This window comes from Adiantum capillus-veneris, chromosome 1, assembly GCF_014529385.1.
Source record: "Adiantum capillus-veneris isolate H3 chromosome 1, ASM1452938v2, whole genome shotgun sequence".
NCBI lineage: Eukaryota > Viridiplantae > Streptophyta > Polypodiopsida > Polypodiales > Pteridaceae > Adiantum > Adiantum capillus-veneris.
Genome location: NC_140931.1, coordinates 135,521,337 through 135,534,943, shown reverse-complemented (window position 1 = coordinate 135,534,943; position 13,607 = coordinate 135,521,337).

Here is a 13,607-nt window from a genome sequence, read left to right as displayed (position 1 = left end):
CCCACATGCAACTTATCCTATCTTCCAACATAGTATACCCCACACCCCCTTTCTCTCTCCTATCATATCCCATGACCCAAATACCCCCCCTCTCTCTCTAAAGGGCGCCATGTCTCTTGTCTTGTAGCTAAATAACCTCCCCCACACTCACACACACTCAGTTTCACTGAAAAAGGTGCCCACAGACCCATCCCCACCCGGTGGTTATCTGATTTTTCTTGTGTTCACACACATCTGCACACAGATTCACCTCTGAACACACTCCCCTCTTGTAATTACTTTATTCTCCATGTCACCTCTCACTTTTTTTTCATCAACCCATCTCTCTCTCTTAGTCTCTCTCTCATGAGACTGCTGTTCTGGCATATATACACACAGCCAGACAAGTGGGACCCATAGTCACATGGCCTATGTAGATAATGATTTCTTCATTTCTAAATTCTAGAATTTCTCCCCCCTCCTCCCCTATATAAAGAGGGGTCACCATCACACTAAAGACACACACAACATCACCAAAGAACACACTATGCACTGTGTGTGCCTAGTGCACACACACACACCCACACCATCACCATCACCGCAATCACCATGCTCGTCTTGAGCATGACCTCTACACCCTTGGGCTATGGAAGATGAAGGGCAACTAAATGAAGGATTATGGCCATAACCCTCGTGCGAGTCTTCGCCATCAACTCCCACCTATCCGCTATGTGCTCTACCACTCTCTCCCTTCTCATTCCCCTACCCTATGCTCCCAATTTCATCACCTTATTCTCTAAATAAAGCTTGAGATTTTGTGAGTATGTTGTCTTGCAATGTTTTGCCCATGTCAGGTGTGCGGAATCGCCACCTAGTCTTGTGTTTGGAGTGAGCTTGTGTATGTGTGAAGGGTGTGCGGATTCGCCATCCTTTTGTGGTGCCTAAGTACTAAGCCGCTATACCCCCTCCCTCACTCTCTCTCTCTCTCTCTCTCTCTCTCTCTCTCTCTCTCTCTCTCTCTCTCGATCTCATTCCCTTTCCTCTTCATCATTACTCCCAAGCATCCATCTCTCTTGGATGAAAACTTTGTTATGGTGGTGTGTTGTTTGCGTCCTAGCCGCTGAAGCTAGGTGGTGCCCCCTGTTTGCTTTACCATGACAGGCTCGAGGCGCGCCATTCGGTCCCCGGTGTTTTAGAGGCCATCGGGGTTCGGGGTTCGCTTTGCTCCCGTCATTTGGTGCCCCCACTAAGGAGGGGTTTCTAAGACCCTTCAGTTTACAATGCTGAAAGTGATGCCCACTATCAATCATGGACGAATGGCTGAAGGAATTTTCTAACTGGAGGACGGAAGAAGAGGAGACGGAGGCACTAGCCACCTTCATTAAAGTGCTACTGTCAGGCTGCAGTGTCGTCAGCATTCAAGAGGTAAATTCTCCATCTCGTGTCGCTCGTTCTAACTATAAATTGAGAGCATCAGGTGGGAGGTCGATGAAGTGCCATCACTGTTGTCAACCAAGGCACACTGTCAATGAGTGCCAGCAACGAAGGCAGCGAAAGGGCTGAAGTCATCTACATCGACATTCATCACAAAGAAGTCATTCACATCAAGGAAGGGAAGCAAACGGTGAGACCTCTTTTCCCTAAAGAAACTACAGTCAAAGTTATAACTCCAAAGTGGCCTAAAGGGGCTGCTCGAGCCAAAGGCAAGGAGAAGATAAGCCAGTCTGGAAACACATGACCCCGAAGGGAGAAGCATCTGGCCAAGCAAGTGCTTCAAGCTCAGAAAGCTGGGTTGTACCCAGTTTGCCAAAGAGGAAGTCATCCGAAGCTAAGCGGCGAAAGGTCGCCTACCGATTTGCACGACGCATGCGAGTGCTACCAATCCACTTCGACAATCCAAAAGAAGAAGTGGTAAGAAGATTCCCATGTCCTAGAGAAGAGTGGTTCGGCTACTGCTCTCGCTGTTTTGGAAAGAGAGTGGAGGATCTTCCTCCTCTCCCTGTACAACTTATCCTGAAGAAGCTCTCTACCACGGGAGAAACCCAGTGGGCTGGGAACGAGTTGCAACTGAATGGAGTAGAATTCATGCAACACGCCGACTACGGAAATTACCTGCAATTGTTGTTAGCCAAGAGGCTGGGAGTGGTCAGACGCGTCGCCATCACCCCGTACGTGCTGAGCAACGAAGGAAAGGTAGAGCCCATGAAAGGCGACGACCTCTTGTGGATGTGCCGACTCATCAACACTGGCACGGTAAGAGTATAAGTAAGTATTTCATCCTCTGTGCATGATGGAAAACGGGCCAACGGCATTCCCGTTCAGATTCTTGCAGCATATGCATGTGAATATCTATGTAGATAGGAAAGTCTTCTACCAACAGAAGATCGTACACCTATTCGGTGCGGTGGTACTAGGAGAAATCCTCAATTCCCCGAACCCTATCATTTTCCCCGTATTAGATTACCATCATTCCTTTAATGTTTCTATCTTTATCTTGTTTTAACCTATCCACCCACCCCTGTAAAAAAGCTGCTATGAGCCGCTACTGTTAATGTAATGTAAAAAAAGAAAAAGAAAAAAAGAAAAAAGAGGTTTGTAATTTCCTGAGTCACTACCATGGCAAGTGTTTCTTTCCCCACGTTCAGTGGAAAGAAGGGAGAGGATCCCACCACCAACTTTTTGGATGATTTCGACATTGCTTGTATCGTCTCCAACAAAGATGAAGACGCTTCACGACTTAGAATTTTTCCTCTACTGATGAAAGTAGAGGCCAAGTCCTGGTATAATGCATTGCCCCAGGCCACCAAGAATGCATGGGATGTGTTAATGGCTGCTTTTGTAAAGAGGTTTGGTGGAGGCACAACCTCGGAGAGGCTATGGCAGCTACTGACAGAATTAAAGCAGGGAGGCCTGCTGGAGTATGCCACCTACGAGTCCAAATTTGTGGACTTATGGGAGAGATGGAGATGGGTTGCCTCACTGGAGGAAGGTGAAGGAGCGCCTAATTTCCTAAAGAAGGACCGTTTCATTGTTGGTCTATGGTCATCGCTTAGAGAGAAGGTGAAGGGAAGGTTTCCGGCAACATATGAGTTGGCAGACGAAGTAGCCCGCCTTAAAGACAAGAAGCTACGCATGCAAGCAAGAGTAAACGAGTCAGAGGAAACAAGCTCGGCCCAACCAACCCCAGTGACTGCAACAGCCAATCATAGAGTCCAACCACAGGAGGCATCAGAAGATCAAGACCTGCTGAGTCGCATCACCACCCAACTAGAGAGTTTATCTGTGCATCTGGTGCAGCAAGGTCATACACCTGGAAGGAACCCAGAACAAGAAAGAGGACAACGAAGGCAAAACCCAGAGTACCATTGTTACAACTACGGGGAAGATGGCCGTGGAATGTACTACTGCCCACACCCGAGAAGGCAGAATTTCAATAGAGGGGGGAGACAGAATCATATCTCTCCACCAAGAGCAAGACCACCGCCACTCAGGCAACCAATTCCACCTGTTCAAATCCCACCACCAGCGGTGCAACCACAGCTAGCCACACCAGTTCAACGCCTGTCACCAATGCAACCACCGCCACAATCACCACTTACAATCATCCTACGCCCACCACCAATTGGTACCCGCACACCAAGTATCATTGGTCTTGCAGAAGAGGTCAAGATGAGTGTAACAAAAAAGGGATCAAGTAAGAAGACTATTCAAAGAACTGAAGCAGTGGAACAAGAGGTTAAAGAATCAAAAGATGCTACCCAGGTGGGGGAGGTAAGTCAAGAAAATTGTGTTACAAATGTGAGTACATCTTTAACCTTGAATGAAATAGGCACCAAAGCGATGAATCGACAACATTGGGCAGTAAGGGTAAGAAGGTGTAAAGTGTTGATTAGGCCTCGTCAGAGTAAAAGGAATGCAAAGGGCATGAAAGATACAAGAGAAGAGGAAGACCAGCCTGCTAGCAAGGCTTTGCAGAAGTTGGGCAACATATCAAGCAAAGGGGAGGGCTTTGAAAACGGAAGCCTGTGCACCAGCATGGACCCAGGACAGTGTAGCAAGCTAAAGGAATCTTGCATCAAGGCAGTTTCACTTAAGGACCATAACGAAGAGGTAAGTATGACTGAAGGTTTGGAGTTGGATATTGCTCCAGAGGCTTGGCAGCCGAGCAAGACTTTATTGTGTAGTGTTATAAACTTGGAGATGGGTAATGCCTCCAGTTTATGTGAGGATGTTCATAGTAAGTTTGATGATCAATATGTTGCCAACCTTTTAAGGATGTTCCAAACTCCTTCACAACACAGCATTGTGTTTGCATGGGATGCATCAGACCTATGGCTATGGCTAGCCGCTATAACATATAGAGAGAAGATCAGCATGGAGATAAGAGCAAAGGAGCCATGGATAGACAAAAGCCTGATAGAATGCAAGAATGAAGACCTCATTCGCAATTTGGTACAATTTTTTACAAATAGTGCATCCTCTTTTGGAGAAAGGTAAGTGGATTACGCTTGTATTTAAGCCGCAAGGTAGGTGGCTTGCTATTAGCATCAGTAAAGGAAGCTGACATGTTTGAGCACACCCAAAAGAAGCATGATATGCTTGCAGTTTTTTCTAGTCATGGCAGTAAGCAGGATTCTGAAGACAACTTGAGCTCACCACACCAACAAGGCGGCCATATATGGTGGATTCTTGGTACACTCTTGGGAATCATAATTTTCAGTTCTGTCTTTGCATGAGCCAAGATGCTCATTTCCCCTCTCGCTACTGGTGGTTACAAATTTGGTTCAATTTGGCATGCAAATTTTATTGTTCGGACACTGCAGACAATGATCCTATTTTTCACCTGGGATCCAGGAGGACACTGGCACAAAGTTCTGGAATCCATGGGCTTCCCCTTTAATCAACCGACACTATTTCAAGGAACAAGCTATCACCCGGACCTGTTACAGATTCATGAATATCCCAGAAATCTCACCAATGGCCAAATGATATGGCTAATTCAGAAGGCAACTCGATATCGGATCCTACAGCTAAGCGGAAGAAGAAACAGAGCTAGAGACATGAATGCCTCTAGCCAAAAGGGGAGGGCTAATGATGGGGGCTTTTCACAAGCCAAGCTCCCATACCCCTCTTCTCTTGTCCCCACCCCATGGAAACCTCCCCTTAGGGAGGGAGTGATAAAAGGCATTGGAAAAGTAAGAAAAAAAAAAGTATGATTATGTAAATATATGAGAAAGGTAAAATAGGCCACCTCATGCCTACGGGGCAGCCCATCCCCACCTTGCCTCCTTTTTCTTCACTATTGCCCCGCCGTGTGTCCCTTTTCCTCTCCTCCACTCAAAAGGTCAACCCCCTCTCTCTTTCCCTTGTCCTTTCTCCTTTCTCTCTCCCCTCAAGCTACCCCACCTCTCACCAATAATGCATTCTAACTCACCAATAATGCACCCTAACTCACATGCAACTTATCCTATCTTCCAAAATAGTATACCCCACACCCCCTTTCTCTCTCCTATCATATCCCATGACCCAAATACCCCCCCCTCTCTCTAAAGGGCGCCATGTCTCTTGTCTTGTAGCTAAATAACCTCCCCCACACTCACACATACTCAGTTTCACTGAAAAAGGTGCCCACAGACCCATCCCCACCCGGTGGTTATCTGATTTTTCTTGTGTTCACACACATCTGCACACAGATTCACCTCTGAACACACTCCCCTCTCTCCCCTCTTGTAATTACTTTATTCTCCATGTCACCTCTCACTTTTTTTTCATCAACCCATCTCTCTCTCTTAGTCTCTCTCTCTCATGAGACTGCTGTTTTGGCATATATACACACAGTAAGACAAGTGGGGCCCACAGTCACATGGCCTATGTAGATAATGATTTCTTCATTTCTAAATTCTAGAATTTCTCCCCCCTCCTCTCCTATATAAAGAGGGGTCACCATCACACTAAAGACACACACAACATCACCAAAGAACAAACTATGCACTGTGTGTGCCTAGTGCACACACACACACCCACACCATCACCATCACCGCAATCACCATGCTCGTCTTGAGCATGACCTCTATACCCTTGGGCTATGGAAGATGAAGGGCAACTAAATGAAGGATTATGGCCATAACCCTCGTGCGAGTCTTCGCCATCAACTCCCACCTATCCGCTATGTGCTCTACCACTCTCTCCCTTCTCATTCCCCTACCCTATGCTCCCATTTTCATCACCTTATTCTCTAAATAAAGCTTGAGGTTTTGTGAGTATGTTGTCTTGCAATGTTTTGCCCATGTCAGGTGTGCGGAATCGCCACCTAGTCTTGTGTTTGGAGTGAGCTTGTGTATGTGTGAAGGGTGTGCGGATTTGCCATCATTTTGTGGTGCCTAAGTACTAAGCCGCTATACCCCCTCCCTCACTCTCTCTCTCTCTCTCTCTCTCTCTCTCTCTCTCTCTCACTTGATCTCATTCCCTTTCCTCTTCATCATTACTCCCAAGCATCCATCTCTCTTGGATGAAAACTTTGTTATGGTGGTGTGTTGTTTGCGTCCTAGCCGCTTGTACGCTCCTTGCCGCACTGTCGAAGCAAGGGACTTGCCGATACACCGTGTGCGAGCCGCAGACGGCTCCAAGCACACAACAAGCCTAAACTAGCAAGCTCAAGAGAGCAAAGGGTGTGTCACTCACCGCTCTACGCTCGCCTTCATGGTGGATTCCTCACCACGATGAAGAAGAAGCTACAGTCGTGCCGCGCTCAACCGCTTCGCTGCCGTCGTGCCTTCGTAATGCTCGATCGCACACACACTCTCCCTCTCTCTCTCTCTCTCTCTCTCTCTCTCTCTCACACACACACACACACACACACACACACACAAGGAGGTGAAGAAGAAGAAGATGGAGATGGAGATGGAGCAAGAGCACTCTTCTATTGCACAAATGAGAGAATGAGTAAAAATTAGGTTTAGTTGGCTTTTATATGAGCTCACCCCATTCACACTTGGGCGCCCATGCTTAGCCAACTAATCCCCTTAATGTCCCAGTTAGAGTGCGCCTCTCATCGGCGATCACTCTTACCCTTTTCCTATTGGTCCGACAAGCCCGGTACCTGACTCTACCAAATACATAATACACGTCCGTCGTAGGTGATGGGGTGTCCGTGAGCCGTGAGGGTTAACATGCCCCCCTTCCTGATGTAGATTCCGTCCTCGAAAGCTATTGAGTTGAAGCTGGTTCGTCGAGGTGGAAGAGCATTTGAGATGAATGTCCTTAGCCTTCTTCAGTCACTGCAAAGTCAAACAACATTGGCACAGTAATTGCATTCTCATAAGTGATTAAAAAGCATATGCAGTTTTAGGTAGACAAATTGATTGGGAAAAGAATTTCAAACAATTTGTCAGCAATGAACATTAAATTGCAATGTAATCAAATGCATAAACAGATGTAAAGGTAAAAAATTAAACAAGTATGGGGTCGCTAATTTGACGGTCGAAAGGCACTAGAGATCGAATATTAATACCATGGGTAAGCTTCTTAATTTTCTGTGGTCAATTAAGTTGTTTAATCGCGAGAGCCAAGTATTCATGTTCGAGGGCTGACTAGAGGCTATACCTAGAAAACCTTGTAGTTAAGCTACCATAAAAGGAATTTCTCATGAAATCATCGCCTGACTGATTACTTTTTCTTTTACCCCCCAAAGTCTTTTCACATTGATTCAATTATGATGTGTGTGCTTATTTTGTATGCCTTGGGTTTTTTGCTTTTCAAGGAAAAGCGCCCACACTGGGAACCTCTAGGGCTCTAGTACCATAGGCGATACATGTGAGTGAAGTACCAATTAAAGCAGGGATTTCTCTTCCAGCTTAAAATTTTACATTGTGGCACTTTGATTTTTTGTTTGTTCATTTTCAACATTTTAATTTTGTAACTTTGGGGGGTCATATAACACTGTTACCCTCCCCAGGCTCATCACATTAGTAAACTCCCTTTATAATACTTAAGCTAAAGGTCAATAGGGTTAAGCCCACTAGAAAGCCCTAGTACATTTCATACAATGCTGCCTAAATCGGATTAAGAACCTAAATAACCATTGCTTATTAGGAAGGCATTCCCCATGGTATTAAGAGAAGATTTCTAATACCTAGCTTGGTCAAACTAGCTTAGTCGGACTGCTTGATTTTTAAACCTAGACAAGTGATTATGACAAAACATTACATTGAATTAAATGTTTGATACTAAGCCAATGCGCTGAATATTATGCTACCAATCACAATCAAAGCAGACAATCATAGATGCAAAAAGATAAGGGCAATGCTAATGGACATAAAACACCTGTTTGTGTTGATAGTCGCGCTTGATTTGAAGTGTGAACGAGAGAAAGGTTCCATGAAGGTCCAAATCCTATCAATAGCAACACGCTCCTATACACACTAGGAAACAAAAGGAATACCTCCAGGAGGCACATTAGTGGGAAAAGAGAACTTCGCTAATCTCTCAACTCTAAAACAGAAACACTCCTATCGTACTGATCTTACCTACCCTCCATCACTCAAGTGATGAGGATCAAAGGTGTTTTATGGCATAGGTTTCTGTTTCACTGTACCAGATGTAAATGTGTAGGTCGGAGTCAATGTTTTGACTTTTATTGTGCATACTCGTTTGCTAATTGCTCTTGCTCTTTATTTTTTTGTTTTTTTTGTTTTGTGTGAGTATAAAGCTTTATATATACATTCCCTAAGATTGGTGATTGAGAGGCAGGGAAAAAGGTTGAGAGGGAAACAAATGAATGATGACTGTCAGCAAACACTCCCCCCTTCCTTGGGTAGATCATACCGTTTGAAATGAGCTTGTCACTCTTTGAAACCAATTGTTCCAGTTGGTAATAGGTGAGGATTTTTGCCAGTAGTTTTCTATTACCCTAGGTGCCTCGTCAAGTTGCAAGGGTGGTAAGGTACTCTCCCAGGATCGAACTTGAAGTGGTTCATCAGGTGATTCTTGAACACTGGGAGGTGTGGATTCTTTGGTAGCTTCATGGAGGTCCACTACTATAGATGGAGGCTGTGTAGAAGCTTTTACCTCTATGGATGTATTACATGAGGAGCTAGAATCTTCATGGGACTCCCCCCTTCCTGAGCTAGGTGGAACAAATCGTTCTTTCTTTGGTACCCAAACTAGCTCGGGAGCGGGTGTGTAGCATTCTGTGATTTTTTTATTTTCACGATCATTGATTCGTTTTGGAGCTACGGGATTGGGCTCACTTGGGTCAGGTGATAGGTAAGAGCACAATCTACGTTTTGGCACCCAGATTTGATCATTTCCTTGATAGTAGCCTTGGGCTTCCAATAGTCGTTTAGGGATCCATCGCAACATTTTCTTACTTTTCTTGGAGCGAGTGGTACGTTTCTTACAAGGCTTCTGTTTTTTAGCACTAGCTATGGTCACTAAAGAAGCTTTAGGGACCCACTTGTATGTTTTCTTCGTTACATTAGGATGAGTCTTGTCGGAAGCGATATGCATTGCTTGTAGCATATTTAAGGGTATAGGCATTTCATCCCCCTCAGGTGTTACCCAGGTCGTCCCCCTATTTCCCCAAGTGTCTATGGTTGTTGATAGGTGGACCCAAATCAGATTGTCCGACTCAGTCATCCCAGGTAGGATATCCATATGGACACTCTTTGGGGGTGTGGGGTCCACGTGCGATGTGAAAGGAGAGTCCATTTCCCCACCCCCTTCGTGTGCTTCATTTGCATCAGGTTTCGAGCGAGTAGCTCTACCTAATGTTTCCATGAAACGGCTAAACATACTAGTACTAGGCTGTGGAGCTTCGGGAGGTGCATGGCCTTCTCTCTCAGTGTTTTGGGTAGGGTATGCTTCCATGATTTCTGAGTCGGAGGAGGAATCACTAGCGGCTATTTTAGGGTCTTGGGTGGTGCTACCTTGTGTCCCCGCTTAGGGTCTAGAGCTTATCATGGATGGGTAATGGGTGTCCGTATGAACAGAGGCACTACCAATGTGATCGTGCTCTAACACTCGTCCAGAGCGTAGGTTCATATGACTTGATCCCCTAGAAGTGTCAGTGAGTGCCCGTGAAGGCTGCTCACCTAGTATTTTTGGGTGTTTTGCAACCCAAGTCTTTCCTTAATTTGACTTTTTGGTCCTTTTTTTCTGACCTGGCTATAGAATAGAGCGTATGATAGCTCAAAACGAGCGTCTCGGTCAGAGGGTCGTGCCGTGCTTTACAGCCCTCCGTTTGGTCACTCTATGCTCTCGGAATCCCTAAAACTGTCAATTTCCAGTAGGGAACTAGGCCCAAACTAGAAAGTCTAAGGGTGCAAGTGGGAAGAGAAAGAAGGAGAGTGGAGGACTTGTTCCACATGCTCTCATTCTCTCTTGAGGGAGTAGGGTATATATATAAGAGTGAGTCTAGTATATATCATAAGATTGAGGACTGAGGCCTGGGCCTGGGCTTGGGCTTGGGGAAATGATCCCGATCTATCTTTTATACAAACCAACCCGTCCGTTTTAAAACTCGCATTTTTTATTTTCGAAAATCTAACCGCCCACTCACTCGCGTTTTTATTTTCCGAATTTTTTTTATTTTAAAAAAAAAATTCATTTTTTTTTCTTTTAATGCAGAAAATGCAAAAATTGAAAACGCAGAAATTGAAAATGCAGAAATTGCAGAAATTGAAAAAACGCAAGAAATGCAGAAAATTGAAAAAACACAAAAAATGCAGAAAATGGCAGAAATTGGAACTTGACAGAAAATTTAACACAGAAAATGCAGAAAATGCAGAAATTGAAACTTGACAGAACCAGAAAATGCAGAAAATGCAAAAACGCAAGAAATGCTAACTGTGCAGTGCAAACCAGAAAACGTAGAAAACGCAAAAAACAGAAATTCCACACAACTACACACACTCATTCCCTGCCTTTCCTATGATAGAAATTGCACCACAAGAAAGCGTAAAGTGCTAACCGAGCTTAGTATAGGGCATATCCCCGACAACGGCGCCAAAAATGTGCGCTCCTTGCCGCACTGTCGAAGCAAGGGACTTGCCGATACACCGTGTGCGAGCCGCAGACGGCTCCAAGCACACAACAAGCCTAAACTAGCAAGCTCAAGAGAGCAAAGGGTGTGTCACTCACCGCTCTACGCTCGCCTTCATGGTGGATTCCTCGCCGCGATGAAGAAGAAGCTGCAGTCGTGCCGCGCTCAACCGCTTCGCCGCCGTCGTGCCTTCGTAATGCTCGATCGCACACACACTCTCCCTCTCTCTCTCTCTCTCTCTCTCTCTCTCTCTCTCTCTCTCACACACACACACACACACAAGGAGGTGAAGAAGAAGAAGATGGAGATGGAGATGGAGCAAGAGCACTCTTCTATTGCACAAATGAGAGAATGAGTAAAAATTAGGTTTAGTTGGCTTTTATATGAGCTCGCCCCATTCACACTTGGGCGCCCATGCTTAGCCAACTAATCCCTTGAATGTCCCAGTTAGAGTGCGCCTCTCATCGGCGATCACTCTTACCCTTTTCCTATTGGTCCGACAAGCCCGGTACCTGACTCTACCAAATACATAATACACGTCCGTCGTAGGTGATGGGGTGTCCGTGAGCCGTGAGGGTTAACACCGCTGAAGTTAGATGGTGCCCCCTGTTTGCTTTACCATGACAGGCTCGAGGCGCGCCATTCGGTCCCCGGTGTTTTAGAGGCCGTCGGGGTTCGGGGTTCGCTTTGCTCCCGTCAGCACCTCTTCGAACATCATCTTGCCTCATCAACCTATATGGCTCTGCAAACAGATTACTCGAACCAACCGAAAGAACTGGCTCTGTAACCACATCATTTGTACGAACCAACACTTTTGACCCTCCCTCCCAGCCATGTAAAGTAGAGCTCCTCTCAAAGGAACCCTGTATCTGACGGATAACATACTGCAGAGTTGCACTTACAAGCATACCTTTTAACCATGGGTTGCATACCTCTTTTGAAATCTTGGACACACCCTGGGAATCTCCTCCATATGCCATAGAACGCATCTCTTGCACTGGCTTTATGCTCTCTTGCACCTCATCTTCGAACTCACTTACACTGTTACCAAGCCCTTCATCATCGATTGGCCCTTCAAGGTCGCTCAGCACTTCCTTTTGTCCAGCTTCAGTCTCCTGCTCTTCAATCACCTTTTCTATCGCTGCACCAGGCTCCTCTAAGGAAGAGAGAAACTCGTTCTCTACCGCATCCATCTCCAGTTCCTCCATAGACATGGCCGCTTTATTACCCTTGGCAAAATCCTGCACCTGTTGCACCACCATGGCACACTCCACTGCTACTTTCATCAGCACAGCTAGTAGCATGGCACCACACACCACATTCACCTGCACTTCATCATCAGTAGGTCTAGACCGCACCTCTTGGCTTTCATCAACTACCTCGGTTTGCTCTATTCCCTGCTCTTCTTGCACATGTGCTATTACCATATCATCAAACATATAAGAGGGCAGCTTTACCTTTACCAGTTTGGGTTCATCAGATTCCATCTCTTCGTCATAGGATGTGGACTCATCCGCTCTATCCTCCTCGCTTGTCTCCCAGCAAATCGAGCTTGTATCATCATCAGCATCGGCATCATATACCGACTCTGTATCAGCATCTGCATCCACTTGCTGCTCCACAAAAGCTTGACCATCACCGCGGCTTTGCTCACTTTCTTCATCAGCTTTTGAACCCTCGGTATCTGCATCTCGATCACATTCTGCTACCTTTTCATGCAAACTTTCAACAAGACCCTGCTTTACCTCTTCAACCCGTACTAGAACCTCCACATCTGCTACCACTTTTGCATCTTGGTTCACCTCAACATGGAGCTTCTCCTCGTTGACAAGCTCTTCCACCCTCGGCACATGCACATCACAATCCGGCACTCTCCAAGGAACGTAACCAATAGCAGGTCTTACCTCCACAAGCCTTGCATTTTGCACAACTGGAATCACCTTTGGTTGGACCCAAGAGCACTTCGCTACCTCCACAACAATAGGCATACAATCTGCTAGCTTTAGCATTCCCAACTCCAGCTTCCGCTTCACCTTTCTGCTCTTTATCTTTGCCAGATAGACCATGTCTTCATAGGTATCGGCACCATCTTCGACCTTTTCTCTAATCCTCGGATGCAAGCACTCTAACAGCTTTGACAGCTTCAAAGATTGATTGCTTTTGACCCCACTAGCAATCTCTAACTGTTTCCAACAAGCTTCAAATTGCTCAATGAAAATAGAGAAGTCTTTACTTACATCCTGGTGTACCGCCTTCAGCCTTGCACCAGCTTTTTCTGCCGTAACCACCTCTTGAAACCGCTCCAGAAACTGACTCTGCAACCTTTGCCGTGATTCTCGATCACTGCTCTCTAAGCCATCGAACCACACCTTGGCTCGCCCTCGCATCAATTGCGGCACCGTCTATAATGTTTTTGAATCCGTCGACATACGCATCGACAACAACCATAGTTCAAAATCTGCTAACCAATCCTCAGGATCTTCGACGCCCGTAAATATGGGGCCAAAACCTGGCTCCACCATCCTGTCATCTTCAAACTCGACCATCAAACATCTCGACCGTGAGCCAACCACCTTGTTGGCAAAAA